A 14,461-nucleotide genomic window follows, 5' to 3' on the forward strand; every position below is an offset into this window, starting at 1 on the left:
CTCACATTCAAAGCCAAATCGTTTTTTGAACCTCAAGAATAGATTTGGCTTTGGACAAACAGCGGAGACTGTTTGCTAGCAAGGGGGAGGGCTTCTCTTCCCTCATTCGCTACTACATCAATGCATTCATACCCTGTTACACACAATTTTAAAAGGTCCTTTGAAAGAAAATTACTGTTCTGCTTGTGATGATTTGTTTATTAGCTTACACTTCTGTGCTTAAAGTTAGTATACTAGCTTGAGACCACCATAGCTATGGGAATGAGAGTGAATGCAATTAGAGGGTGTCTACATAAAATCTTTCTTGTTGTTTGTTTGTTTGCATATAAATGTGTACACAACAGTTAGTTCCAACCAAGTAGGTCTGCAGAAATACATGTGGGCTAAACTGTGGACCATTTATCATTGGTTTGGCACAAAATGCATTCAATGACTACATCTTTCAAATTACATTCTTTTCTCACTTCGACACAACAACTGCCAAAACTCTATGTACCTACAGGCCAATTTGCACATGCTTACATACTGTTTTCAAAACTGTTAAACTTCAGTTCAAAACAATAACATAATACACAACTGAATAGACAGAAATTTGCTACATTTCTACAGTAATATGGTAATGAAATATATTTTGAATCAAAAAATTCAATGCTATAAAATTATCTCTACGGAAAGGTTGTGCTAGGTGAAGAAAAGGATGCAGAGAGAAGAAAGCCAACATTTGTATGGGACATTTCACCACTCCCGTGCAGTTACTGAGTGGTTTGCAGCCCATCCCAGAATGGTGTCACTTTTCTTCCCACCTTACTCTCCATTCCTCAACCCCATAGAATCATTATTTTCCTCATGGAGGTGGAAGGTTTACTGTATGACCACCATCCACATGATCAAATTTCCCTCCTGGATGCAATGAATGCTGGATGCCTGGACATTGCCAGGGATGGATCAGGCATGCCAGAAGATTCTTTCCTAGGTGTATTGCCCTAGATGACATTAGATGTGGATGAGAACCTATAGCCAAATGCAGAAGATTAGAGTAGCATTCCTATTGTGTCTGTATCAGTGGATGGTGTGTATACAAATTATTGTAATCTGGAATTAGTGAAAAAAAGAAAGATATATACAACATATTGAAGCATACTACATCATGTCTGATTCATTCCAGTAACAGTAATATTGCAGTGAATTCTAAACAGTAGAGAGTTTTACACAAGACAACCTTGTTTTACACAAGACAACATTGTATAATGCAACCTGTTGTTAGTGATGTTTAGGTCATTGTTTTGTGGGTGACAACCTTTGCTAGTGTTATGGAAGAATGAGTTGATTTGAGGCTTGTATGAAGTCATTTGGTAGTTTTAGTGCATTTTGAACGTGAAATTAACTGCTGTGCCGAGCTGAAAGTTGGTTAAGAAAACTGTGTGAAGAGTTGTGAAAAAGTGACTTAAGTATTGAGAAATGGGTCCTAGCGACTGTAAAAAAAAACTGTAACAGGCAAAAGCAGTGGCACCCCCAGAAATGTTTTATAGGAGTGGGCGGATGGGGCCACTGAAATCTTGGGGTGGCACTCCAAAATCAAAAGCCCTAACTGGATTTCAGGAATTGTATTATGCTGTTGTAGTATATAGGTTAGTTGAAAACAACAGCGGACTGGGGAAGGGTGACAGGATCTGAGTGTGGAGACACGTGGATTTATATGCCGGAATGTCTTATATACAGTACACAGTCATTTTATGTGCAGAATATATAGAGAGAATAGAGTATAGAGACGTGTTTAAACAATTGGAAAGCGTGAAAAGGTAAAGAAGTGGAGAAAAGAGAAGCAGAAAAGTGCAACACCCTCCCATTACCATTATCTCTAATTCACTCTCCTCAGTCTCATCTGTGTTGTATGTCTGCAAACTGCTATAGTATGGGCCTACACGAAAGTTATTAAGTCATTGGACTTGTGTGGGGAGGGTTTGACAAGTATGACTGTATTCCTCCACAGATACCATGGGCTTGGACATGAAGTTGGACCAGTTACTATTCACTTTGACTTGATGGGTGTGACCTGTGAAGAATGAATGGCACCATGCAATGGTGAAGGGCTATAACCCAAGGTTGATTGCAACTGGTGTTGGAAAACTTATGTAGTAGGGGAGAATAGGACTCAAGGTACTGGTTTGGTCCCTGGTTAGTCCCCAAAAATGTTGCAAAAACAGCTGAAAATATTAGATGGCATTGCATCAAGGCCCAATTGGAGCAGAAGTCATAGGATATTTGCAATTGTAGTAGGCCAATAGATCTGTTTTAAAAGTTCAGGGGTGTAATTTGTTGGATATAAAAGGTGTAGCACAGACAAAGGAAATCTGATTTTCCTGGCAAACCTCTCGTTGCTGCTCCGTGCTGTTTTTGGACTTTGAAGACGTTGAATTTGGACATAGAATATGATCATAACTTTGAAAAAAGTATTCACAACAGTGCCTGTCAGTTGTGTGTCTGTGTGAACTGCAAAGGTAGCCCACATGACCTCAACTTTATTACTATGATTGCCTCAATGCACTTAATTAAAACGTACAACAGAACTGAAAGCGGTAATTTAGGTGGGGAGAGGGAGGGAGGGTTGGGGCGTGGCGTGTTTCTTGCACGGGTGTGATTGTCTTTTTCAACTGATATCATCTGGCACTTTTGGCCTTGTTTGAACACACTGGAGCCCCCGTCTTGTAATGTTTCTAATATATATTAAAGAAACTTGGGTTCATCCAAGATTTATTAAGTAAGTAGCAAACTCGGTCAACATGTGCCTCCAGCTTGGTGTGTTTTCCACTAATGAACCTGCTGCTAATTCGTCAAGATTGTAGGGCTACAGATCACAGGAAAATGTTTTAAAAAGCTAGTCGTTGCTGCCCTCTGGTGTTCGGAAGTAATAACAACCCCAATCATTACACGTCTCTCCCCCTCTCTCTCTTTTTCACTTGTGCCAGTATGCATAATACGGTCGATCAAACATATACGTTTGTGTTATATGTAGTGCTGTCAAACGATTAAAATATTTAATCGCGATTAATCGCATTAATGTCATAGTTAACTCGCGATTATTCACAATTAATCGCACATTTTTATCTATTCTAAATGCAGGGTTCATACACATTTTGACCAATGGATTTCCATGACTTTTCCATGCAATTTCAATGACTTTAAACGAAATTTCCATGAACAAACTTTTTGTGAAATCTCGGTGTATAATTTAAAAAGTTTTATTATATGGCAACGACGGTACGAGCTTTCTGTTTGGCTAATGGGGAGTCATGCCAGACGCGTATTGCCCATAGAGTTAATATAACTAGAGACAGCTACTTCTGTCTTCCAAGATGGCATCCCCATTCATTTCTATGAAAAGTGCTCAGTGGCGCAGTGAGGCAAGCGAGAGCTCCTAACTGACCGCGCCATCTTTCCAGACCGACTCGTCCGGTCTTGCGCAGAAGCTTGTTCCTAGCTCCGAAACTCATGCATGCTTGCAAGTAGCTGTATACGTCATACTTTGCGACAACCAGTCGCAAGCTTTTGAGCTGGAGCTAAGGCATTGCAGAAAACTGTCAGAATGTGGTAGAAGTCCGATCAAGAAGCAGATAGCCTACATGTGAACTTTACGAAAATCAATGCTATTAGTACTGTAGTATTATGCGTGCAGGGCCTATACGTTGTTCTTTTTGCTTTGTGTTTATAGTTTAACTGCTTATGTATTGTGTCGGATAAATAAACTTTAAACCTGAATATCTGGCTCCGTTGTTGTTCTAGCTTTGCAAAGCAAATTAAGCCTATACCTTTACTATTATAATGATGATGAGTGTTGTTTACAATTACTAGCTTATTGTTAATGCCATCGTTGTGGTGTTAACTGACTTAAAGTTCTAACAATAGAACGACCATAACAATATTGACGTTATCAGACATGATTTATTCATCTTTGTCTTTGCCTCAGAATAACATGTCAACAATATATAATGAAGCCGTAACATGCCACGATATTATAACTAATTAGATTAGGCTATAATTACGTTTGTCATGCCATGTGCATAATAGCGTTCATTACAAAATGGTTAAATCTGCTTTAAAATAACTTAAATTAACTCTACAAACAACCGTCATGTATGTGCAACCATTTGTAAAACTACAATAAAGGCAGGCAGCTGTAGATTATCAAATCCTTTCTCTTTGTTCTCATTCAGCTCAGGTAAATCAGCGATTTGCTGATGCTCCCTTTTGTGCTCTTTCATTGTTCGTATCCGCGAGCACGTTTCCAGGCAACTTTTCTTGACGTAAGCAAATAAATGGGCTGCTAGTTTACCCATTTCGGATTGCAAATCTTTGCAAAAATCTGGAAAAATTATTCTATGAAAAAGCTAGTAGTATGAGCCAGGTTCGAGAATCTAACAAAAATTATTGGGGGAGATAGTTTTCGATATGTTGACTGGAGTTAATAGAATAAAAACGACCGGACAAGTCGGGTAGAAAATCGGAAATGCAATACCAACTACATCCACCGGGGCTGTTGCCTCAAGCCGAGAGTCGAGGGGTGGGGGCTATGTATTGCCCTCCTCAGCGGTCAATACGGCTCCGTATTGCCCTCTGACGTCGTCTTCAAAATGAGCGACGAGTCAGCTGCTGAGTTTTACTATCCAGATGATGCGGAAAAGATTTGTCATCAAAAGAGAGGATGAAGACTAGACTCTTTTAATCCCTTGTGTCATTATTTTGTGTTGAAATTAAAGCCATTTTAGCAGAACCATGTTGTCTGCTTTCTATCAAAAGTAATGAGTTGCTAGGCAACACATGAAACACAGCATGAGAAGACTTGAGACCTAGCTAAAATTAGCCTAGAGGTATCATTTATTTTCGTTTACCAAATGAAAAGAAGCTAAAAATGCCATATAATAAACTACTTACTAACCTCGACCGTTCGGTCATGCCGGGAAATATCAAACCTCGGCTTTGCCATATCAACCTCGCTATCGCTCGGTCGATACGTTCCAGCGTCAGTTTGATATTTCCCGGCATGACCTCACTCTCGGTTAGTAAGTAGTTAGTATTACACGGCTGTTCGTAATACTGTAGAATGTTCCATTCACTTAAATGGGGCTTCCCAACGTTCTGCGGTGAACAATTTTTCAATATTTGAACTTGGCTATGCATATTTGACCGCCGTCAAGGGAAGTGGCCTTTTTGCCTCGGATTCGCATCTTTCGTAGCACTCCGCAAGCAGTCCGGTAACTTTTCAAAGCCAGCGTACTCCATTGCTTGGCAACGTCAGCTGATTTGAAGCCTAAAGAATGTTCAACGTCTTTGGCAAACTATTTTTCTGCCGATCAACACAACGAATGGTAACAAATAAATTGTAAAAAGACACACTGTGTTCAGTTATTTTTTTGGCAAGTAGCTGTGTATAAGCAGCATAATGTATAGAACGCCGGTCATAGTCGGGAAAATAAGCCCCTTCAGCCCTTAAGCCCCTTACCTCCGCAGTTAGGACTTAATCTTTTGTCACAGCATCGGTTAACGACCCCTACTGCTAGGCGTAGCAGTGGACCTCGCTGTGGTGAGAAAGCCGGTTATGGGTGCTGCTGTAGCTTTGATAGCAGCAGCGCTCTGATGTTTGCTACCTTAGGAATGGCTAGTTAATGCCTCCTCTCCCATGATTGAAATGTTGAATGATTTTCCACCACACAACCGACATTTTGCTCGTCCCGGGTCTTTGTTGTAATGTATCTTTCCATTTGCAGCCAAGCATCGTTAAATCTACACTTTCCTGGCATTTTGAAATATCCCTTGCGCTTCTCTGAGTTACTGTTGCTATGGCCATCGAACTTTTCAGTTAGTATGAGAGCGTATGCCTGCTTATATTTTGAACGTATTTCTTTTAAAAGCATGTGAATTATTTAAAACTCAGCGTAAATGAACAACATGAAAATATGATTATAACAACTTTCCATGACTTTTCCAAAACTTTGGGGATTTTATTTTTTTCAAGCACTTTTCCAGGCCTGGAAATAACCATTTTAAAATTCCATGACTTTTCCAGGTTTTCCATGACCGTACGAACCCTGTACAATCAAGAATAGCCTCATTGGCAAAAGGTTTACAGCACAGCCCATGATCAACTCCTTGCGAATATTAATGTACAATTGCCGCCTCTCACTTCCAATTAAACCACACAACATGCACTCCCAGGGTGACCAACAAGAATGTTTTAACTAACAAACAACAATATTACAAACATCTAACTGAACAAACGCAACAACTGAAATCCCTTGCATAGCTGTTGTAACCAAACATTTTCCACAAAGTGTGGCGTTTTTTGACATGCCGCACTGCATGCTGGGTACCCAACAGTGCTGACGCTGATGATTTAGCTGTGCTCCGACTGCGTGATATGATGAGATGCTAGTGACGCGCTAAGGTCTCGGAGTCTCCTGAAATGGAATGCGTCTTTCTGCCTTGAAGCGCATCATCATCAAGACCCCATGTATATGTCAAGATAACATCCAAGCTGACATCCAAGCAGGGCCTGCCCAAGGCATAAGCGAACTAAGCGGCTGCTTAGGGCCCCCGTAGCTGCTAGAGGGCCCCCAATATACACAAAATTAAGTTTAATGTACCGTGTTTCTGCAATTAAACGAAGCTCTCGATTAAACGCCGCACCAAAAATGAACATTGTTTAATAAACGCCGGCCCAAAAATACGGTAGGAGTTGCATGTCCTGAAATACCTAGCTTAGTAGCAGCAAGTCATTAACCTTTAGAGGAGTGAGTTCTAAATATTACCGACGCTGCCTCCAGAGTGAGTTATTTTTTCAAATCGAAAGCTAGCTAGCTTTAGTTAGCTTCCGTTACCTAGCAACCTAGCATAATACTCGTAGCAATTATAGTACCTGCTAGTGTTACTTGTTAGCCTCCTAATTGTTCATTTTGAAACCATACTATAGCGTTTGTCATATAGTTTTTGTCTATCGGAAAAAATTGATTGGAATCTTCAGAATCACATATGTGTGACGGTACTCTGTGGGGCCTGCTTTCAAACGATCACATATACGTGACGCTACTAATTAACGGGTTAATGAACATTCTCTTTTCTTGCACTAGGGGTCCACTGTTGGTTAAATACGTTTCTAATATCACATCAACATACTTTACTTAGCAAATTACTCTAGCTAGCTAGAGGCTAGCTGTTAGGCTGCATTAAAAGGGAAGCTTACGAAAAATAGCCAGAAAACAAATAGCAGTCAAGCCTATTGCTAATGCCTGTCTAGATTATTTATTGAAAGAACTGGAGAAGCAGGTGCTCTTGTGTTATAGCAAGCTAAACTAGTTTACAGGCTGTACTGTAGCTTAGGTAGTAGGCCAGTTGGCGACGCTGAGGGGCCCCTAAATAAATTCTGCTTAAGTTCCCATAAAGCTTGGGCCGGCCCTGTAAATAAGGGTGTATTTTTTATTTGCACAATACTGTGAACAAATTAGAATTGCAAAGAGCATATGCAGTAAAAATTTGAAACCTTTTACACATTTACCTCCCTTACTCATTTACCTCCCTAAATACAGTAATGTGTAACTTTACTGTATTTTTCAAATGGCTGTGCAAATAGTATATAGTGCAAATATAAGACACTCAAAGCTTCTCAATAGCATTGCCAACTCATTGTAAGGCATACTTAAGTTGTTCTGATCGTGGCAGGGGGATACATATTTGTCAAAACAACAAATGTTGTCTTACAAATGCTTTGTATACAGCCATTCAAGGTAACATGTGTTACTTACATCAATGTTACAGCTAATCTAGAAGAACCACAGTGTATGCGAATCATGTTAACTCTTGTAAACCTGTTTTACTTGTCTTTACTGACAGACACATTACAGGTTATGTTCCAGAAGATGGAGACATTGGAGGAGAACCAGCGAGAGGCTCTCCTATTCAGGCGACGACAGGGCAAACATGCTGAAGAGGTGCCAGTGATGGACCTACAGGTGGCCCAAACACAGGCTGAACTCCAAGACCTTGAGGAGCGCCTTAAGGTGCTGGAGTTCCGAAAGTGAGTGGTAGGTGTTTTGAGATGCCATGAACTATGGCTTACACGCAGTGTTCAACGTTCAAATTGGTTCTAACAATAAGTTCATGACTTCTAATTGCAGATGCTGTGATGAAGTGGAAGACGGGACTAGGAGAGAAGGCTGTGGAGCTCCTCACAGCGTAGACACTCAAACACGCCCCGGCAGCCCATTCAAAACAAGCCAGGTGAATGAATGATGATGGCAGCTTCCCAGTCCAACCTTTCACATGGCTATGTGACCAAAAACTAGAATCCCATAATATTTTTTTGATGATGTATATTATTCTAGATTTGATTTTTTTTTATGACTTGTATAGCCCCTTTCATACCTGCAATTATGTTGATAGGACACTAACTTATTTTGTGCTTCATTGTCAGGGCCAACAGACAGGACCTGTAGCGGGGTCTGGCAGAAGATGTTCATTCACTGTTTCATTCACTGTATTCACTGGCACTTTGTTTGAAATAAAATGACTGAATGTTACATGGAAATGCTGCCTTGTTTATGATTACCTTGAGTTAGGCAACACACCACACAAACATAGTCCTCCTGAAGTTGGCTATGTAGCAATTGTAGTATTATACAAGAACAAGTAGCATTTGGGGAAAATTAGGTCTGCATATGAACCGCCCCAATATACGCAAAAGAACTGAGAAATATAACGTTGCGACGACGTCGCGGTTACGGACTGGCAACGTCGGAAAGTTACGTTGCTAGGAGGTTGCGGCTACGGACTGGCAACGTCGGAAAATAACGTTGCCACGACGTTGCGGTTACGGACTGGCAACGTCACAAGATGACGTTGCGGCAACCTACTGGCGCCCCACAGATGCACGGTCCCGCAACGTCGCCAAAGACGTTGCGGCAACGTATGTTTGGTCAACGAGTGACGTTGCGGCAACGTAAGGGCAACGTAACTGTGTTAGCTGGGGGACCTCGCTGTGGTGAGAAAGCCGGTTATGGGTGCTGCTGTAGCTTTGATAGCAGAACCCATCACCGGCTGCTGTAGCTTTGCTAGCAGCAGCGCTCTGATGTTTGCTACCTTAGGAATGGCTAGTTAATGCCGCCTCTCCCATGATTGAAATGTTGAATGATTTTCCACCACACAACCGACATTTTGCTCGTCCCAGGTCTTTGTTGTAATGTATCTTTCCATTTGTAGCCAAGCATCGTTAAGTGTACACTTTCCTGGCATTTTGAATTATCCCTTGCGCTTCTCTGAGTTACTGTTGCTATGGCCATCAAACTTTTCAGTTAGTATGAGAGCGTATGCCTGCTTATATTTTGAACGTATTTCTTTTAAAGGCATGTGAATTATTTAAAACTTTCCATGACTTTTCCAAAACTTTGGGGATTTTATTTTTTTCAAGCACTTTTCCAGGCCTGGAAATAACCATTTTAAAATTCCATGACTTTTCCAGGTTTTCCATGACCTACGAACCCTGCATGTTACACATCACACATTGATTGCTTTTGTACATGTAAAGAATGAAATACTTATATTTTGATATAGGCCTAAGGCTAAGAATATAAGAATTATATTCCAAATTCAGTCTCTTATTTATTAAAGCTATGTTCCTGCATATGAGAAAATTGATGACCATGCTGGGGCTGAGCTGCACATGAATTACATTGTCTACATTTATACGTGCTGGGTGCAACATTTAATATTGTGTGATTGAAATTCATGTAGACTATGGCTACATTACAAAAGTGTCAGAACCGAGAGCAGTTCAGTGTGATCTCTCCATGGATAAACCACTCCCCTCGAGATCCGTTGTCCTGCGACCAAAGAGCGACTTAACGGCAACTTAACCCATAGTACCAAAATGAATGTATCCAGCCGACCAAGGGACAACGTTGCGGCAACGTTGTCCATGGGACCATAAAATAACGTAACCGGCCGACCAAGGTACAACGTTGCGGCAACGTTGTCCATGGGACAAAAAAATAACGTAACCAGCCGACCAAGGTACAACGTCGCAGCAACGTTGCCCACGGACCTAAAAATGATGTTACCAGCCGACCAAGGTACAACGTCGCGGCAACGTTGCCCACGGGTCTAAAAATAACATAACCAGCCGACCAAGGTACAACGTTGCGGCAACGTTGCCCACGGGTCTAAAAATAACGTAACCAGCGTGACCACCTTTGACAGGAAGAAGTTTGATGAAGGCCTGCTCTACCTCTTGGGGTATTACTATTGCCTGCACCTCACTTATCCAAAGTTCATTTTCACCATGCTCTCAGTATTGCAAACTGAGGTTCTCCAGGACTCCCTGCATGAACAAGATTCAACTGCTTCCTACAAAAAAGCCATTGCTGAGTGGAGGTCCTTCCTTGAGTAATTGACTGATATCTCTAAGAAAATGTTTTTCAGTTTGAGAGGCAGACCCATGTTAGCCACGTGTTTGTTGATGTCATTTTTTTTGGGAGAAAGATACGTGTTAATGCTGTTATTTCAAATATTCTAACTAGCATCTTTAATGGAAGTGTTTTTTTGTTTTAAGAAAAAATTATTTTAGCTGTGTTCTGCTTCTTGAATACCTGCATTTTTTTCATTAATTTGGTCTATGTGACTATGAAAGTCTTGGTCCTGTACTCAGGGAGTGGATTAATGGATGCAGTGCATGTTAAGAAAGAAAAATCTTTCAAATTGCGATGAAGCGTTGATTAAAACATCTCTTAATAAAGAAATGCTAAAGACAAGATGCCTCTGGTGCCTTAATTTGAGATTAATTAACTTGTTTTTATTGTGCTGTTTTAAGATATTGTGTCATGTTTTAAACTTTTTTGGCTAGTTATTAACCTTAATTCAAGGTATTAATTCTTAGCCAGCTCAATTAAGAGAATAAAATGCTTATTCTAAGATTAGGTATGCTAGTTATTAATCCTATTTCAACAAATAAATTCTAATTGTCAGGTCGAGAGAATAAAATGCTTTAAAATTATTTACGCTAGTTATTAATCTTATTTTGAGATATAAATTCTAATTGTCAGCTCAATTATCAGAATAAAATGCTTATTTTAAGATTATTTATGCTAGTTATTAATCTTATTTCAATACATAAATTCTAATTGTGAGCTCAATTTAGAGAATAAAATGTTTATTTTAAGATTATTTATGCTAGTTATTAATCTTATTTCAAGATATAAATTCTAATTGTGAGCTCAATTTAGAGAGTAAAATGCTTATTTTAAGTTACTTTGTCTCAAATAAATATGATTTCATTGCTTGTAATTAAGATCAGTTTGCTTGAATTCTAGCCTTTTTGTCTAGTTTTAAGGCACATTCAGATTTTTCAGTGGATAGACTTTTTTGCTAATTTTAAGAATTCTAACCTAGCAAATTTTTCTTACCCCATTGGCAGATTTGTTTGCTCAATACAAGATCATTTGACTGGATTTGTGAATATTAGGCTTATTTCTAGAGGGGCATTTTTTGCAGTGTATATTTATGCATAAAGTTGAACACGTTGTTTATGAAATGTCTAAAGTTGGCCAATTTAGATTATGTAGGCCTACCTTAATATTCTAACCCAAGGGGGTTAGTATATTATGCAGTGTACATAATGCACTGTATATTTAAACATCAGTTCTCTGCTTTTTTTTTTTTTACTGGCCGAACACACCACAAAACAAGGCTACAGCAAAATCTGGCTATTGACTTCATTAGGAATTAATTAGCCTACGCACTATAGAGGCTTAATTATAATTATAATTTTATGTATATATTACATATTTCCGGTACAGCCAGAGCTCGCCTTTCTCTACCCAGAAGATGGACTGGCCAGGTTCCCAAATGCAAACAAGTGAGCGCTGGTGCCATACCTGTGGACAAGACTTATGACAACTTTAAAAGGTGTAGCTTGGAATATGTTAGAATAGGTTCTGCAGATCAGTTTGGGAAGGACTAAATGTAGTCGTAAATTAATCTTATTTTACATGAACACATGTTTTGTTCTGTTTAAATGTATGGATTTCAAAGGCGTGATACTCATCTTAGAATGTTATGTATGTGATCTGCTGATCCGTTGGGAGGGCGGAATATTGTTTGTCCTACATTTATCCTATTTTCAGTTACATAATGCAATAACATTAAACACACAAAAATTGTATTTGGTCTGCTCATCTTTATTACATTGACGTGATGGAGACTGCCTACTTATTCCCAGGCCTATTGACAATGTGATTACAACAGTTAAATCATGTGTGTGTGAACTGTATTTAAGACAGGACATTGAGGACCTGATCAGTCTCCAAACTGTCTCTATCTCCACCCAAACGATTTGTGTGTTGCCTGAGGTGTTCCAACTGTTCGTCACTTGGTTGAAATTGGTTTAGGGGAACCACAACTCTTTGTAGCCAGTCAAAGGCAAGTGCAGCCGCCCCCTGGTCAGCCACCCCCTGGAACCGGCTGCGCCAAATATACCTTGGATACCAGTGTGATGTTGCAACACTTGTGTCAGACAACCTTGCACAAAAATTTGATATGGTGACATGTATCTGGCAGTCCTCAGGTCACGTTTTATACAAGGCAGGTAAACGAAGTGAAGAGTCTAAAGATGCCTCTCGTTGGCAAAAATTATTCCTTAATTTTCTATATAGATATGTAAACAAGGAGTGGTAGACATGACAATGCAAAGCAACCTGGCATATCATAATAAGTACTTAAATTACATCTATGATAAGCTAAAAAAAATATGATAAATTATAAATCTCCTAAATATACAAAATACTATACATTATATTAGACCTCTAATACAGATAATGACCTATACTAACCTTACACCTATACTAACCTAACGGTGCGTTCACACTGCAGACTTTTTTACCGCTCTGCACCGCCGGCCTTCCCACAGTGCACCACGCTTGGGGGCGTGTCAGATAGATTAATTCAGAGCTGTAGTTCTCTTAAATCACTGTTGTAGTTTGTATAATGTCATGGCAAATGTGCAGACAAAATACAACTTTTACACACATTAAGCAAAAATCCGATACGCATTCTGGATCTGACATGATCTTATCTACAGCACACAATAGGTTATCTTTTTCCACACTTTTGAAAGATTAAATGAGTGAAAGATTAAATGCCACCCGCACTCTATGTACAGTAACTGGTCTTGTTCCGGCTGGAAAAAAAGATGCATCAGACATAAACGTTGACATGTGTAACCTTTTATTATATTACTCAAAATCTCTGCAAATCATTGATTTAGCTAGATTATGACTTGCCACTACACATTCACTGTATGGATAGCGAGTGGCTGCCAGCCAGCATTTCAGCGTTGAATGTCAATTGTGTGCCGGGTGAGCTAGCTAGACTATGCAGCTATCACAGAAGAAAGTTACGTAATGTGAAACACTGAATCAAAGTACAAAATACAACACATCTCTGTAATTGAACATAGACGTATCATACAATACTGGGTATGAAGACACACATACGATGAGTTGATCTTCCATCTTGAAATTGTCAAACCTAGAAATGTTTACCATGAACAACAGTTGCTACGTTACAAGAAACAAGAAACCAACCCGATTGGCCATCGCTGGCGTTTTCACGCTCCTCATTTACATTAAGTTGAGAAAATCCAACTTTAGCCGCCCCGCTCGCCTTCCCACAATGCCCTACTCGGGCGTCAACGCTTGGTTTAATTGAAAATGAATGGGAAGCCGACGCCCCGCTCTGCCCGCCCTGCTGCAGTGTGAACGCACCGTAAGACAAGTGGGGTACAGTTAGTGCAATATTGCTGATAGTGCAACCAGTAGCTTAAAGTGACAGTGTGTAGAGTGACTAGTGAGAAATGCATCAATGTAAAGTGGCTAGTGAGAACTGTCCATGTAAATGTTCATTCAGAAGCCTGCTGGCCCTTGGATAAAAACTGTTGTCCAGAAGGCAGTGGGGTAGAGACTGAAAGATGGGTGGTAGCAGTCTTTTAAAATCCTGCCAGCTTTCCTGAGGCATTGTGTGTGGTAGGTGTCCTGTAGGGCTTGCATTTTTTTGTCACACCTCTCCAGACATTGCCCCACAGTCTTTGGATACGTTGATTATGAGTGCTCCCTCGGGTTGCAAATTAAAGAATCACAGTAAAACAAGTCACTTACTTTAAGAGCTTGTAGTTGCGATCAAGATGCCACAGCGAATTTGACCCTGCCACCTGATATGTTCTCCTCCGAAGCCTGTGGGAAATACTCTGAATAGCAGCACCTTCAGATCAAGTGCATCATCTGGTCTGTGTAGCGACCTCTAAAAGATGAAATTGTACTGTCTATGGAAGACAATGTATACATATTAGGACTTAGATAGATTTTTTACATTCATCCCTAGTAGTAACTCTAAATAAAACAATGTGTTTAAGGAACAGTGACAAGGT

The 14,461-nt window shown here is 39.9% G+C and overlaps 1 long non-coding RNA gene across 2 annotated transcripts; it reads left to right on the forward strand.

Annotated features, from left to right (window-relative positions):
- Nucleotides 1–7,639: 7,639 nt before the first annotated feature.
- Nucleotides 7,640–8,567, forward strand: LOC146260402 (uncharacterized). 2 transcript variants are annotated; one of them, XR_014729597.1, is made up of 3 exons: nt 7,640–8,072; nt 8,166–8,268; nt 8,462–8,567. It is a non-coding gene; the product is annotated as an uncharacterized LOC146260402 (long non-coding RNA). The 2 variants fall into 2 exon arrangements; XR_014729598.1 differs by having other exon boundaries at nt 7,640–8,065.
- Nucleotides 8,568–14,461: the final 5,894 nt, after the last annotated feature.

The sequence above is a fragment of the Hypomesus nipponensis genome, chromosome 13 (assembly GCF_054491055.1).
Source record: "Hypomesus nipponensis isolate SF chromosome 13, ASM5449105v1, whole genome shotgun sequence".
Lineage (NCBI taxonomy): Eukaryota > Metazoa > Chordata > Actinopteri > Osmeriformes > Osmeridae > Hypomesus > Hypomesus nipponensis.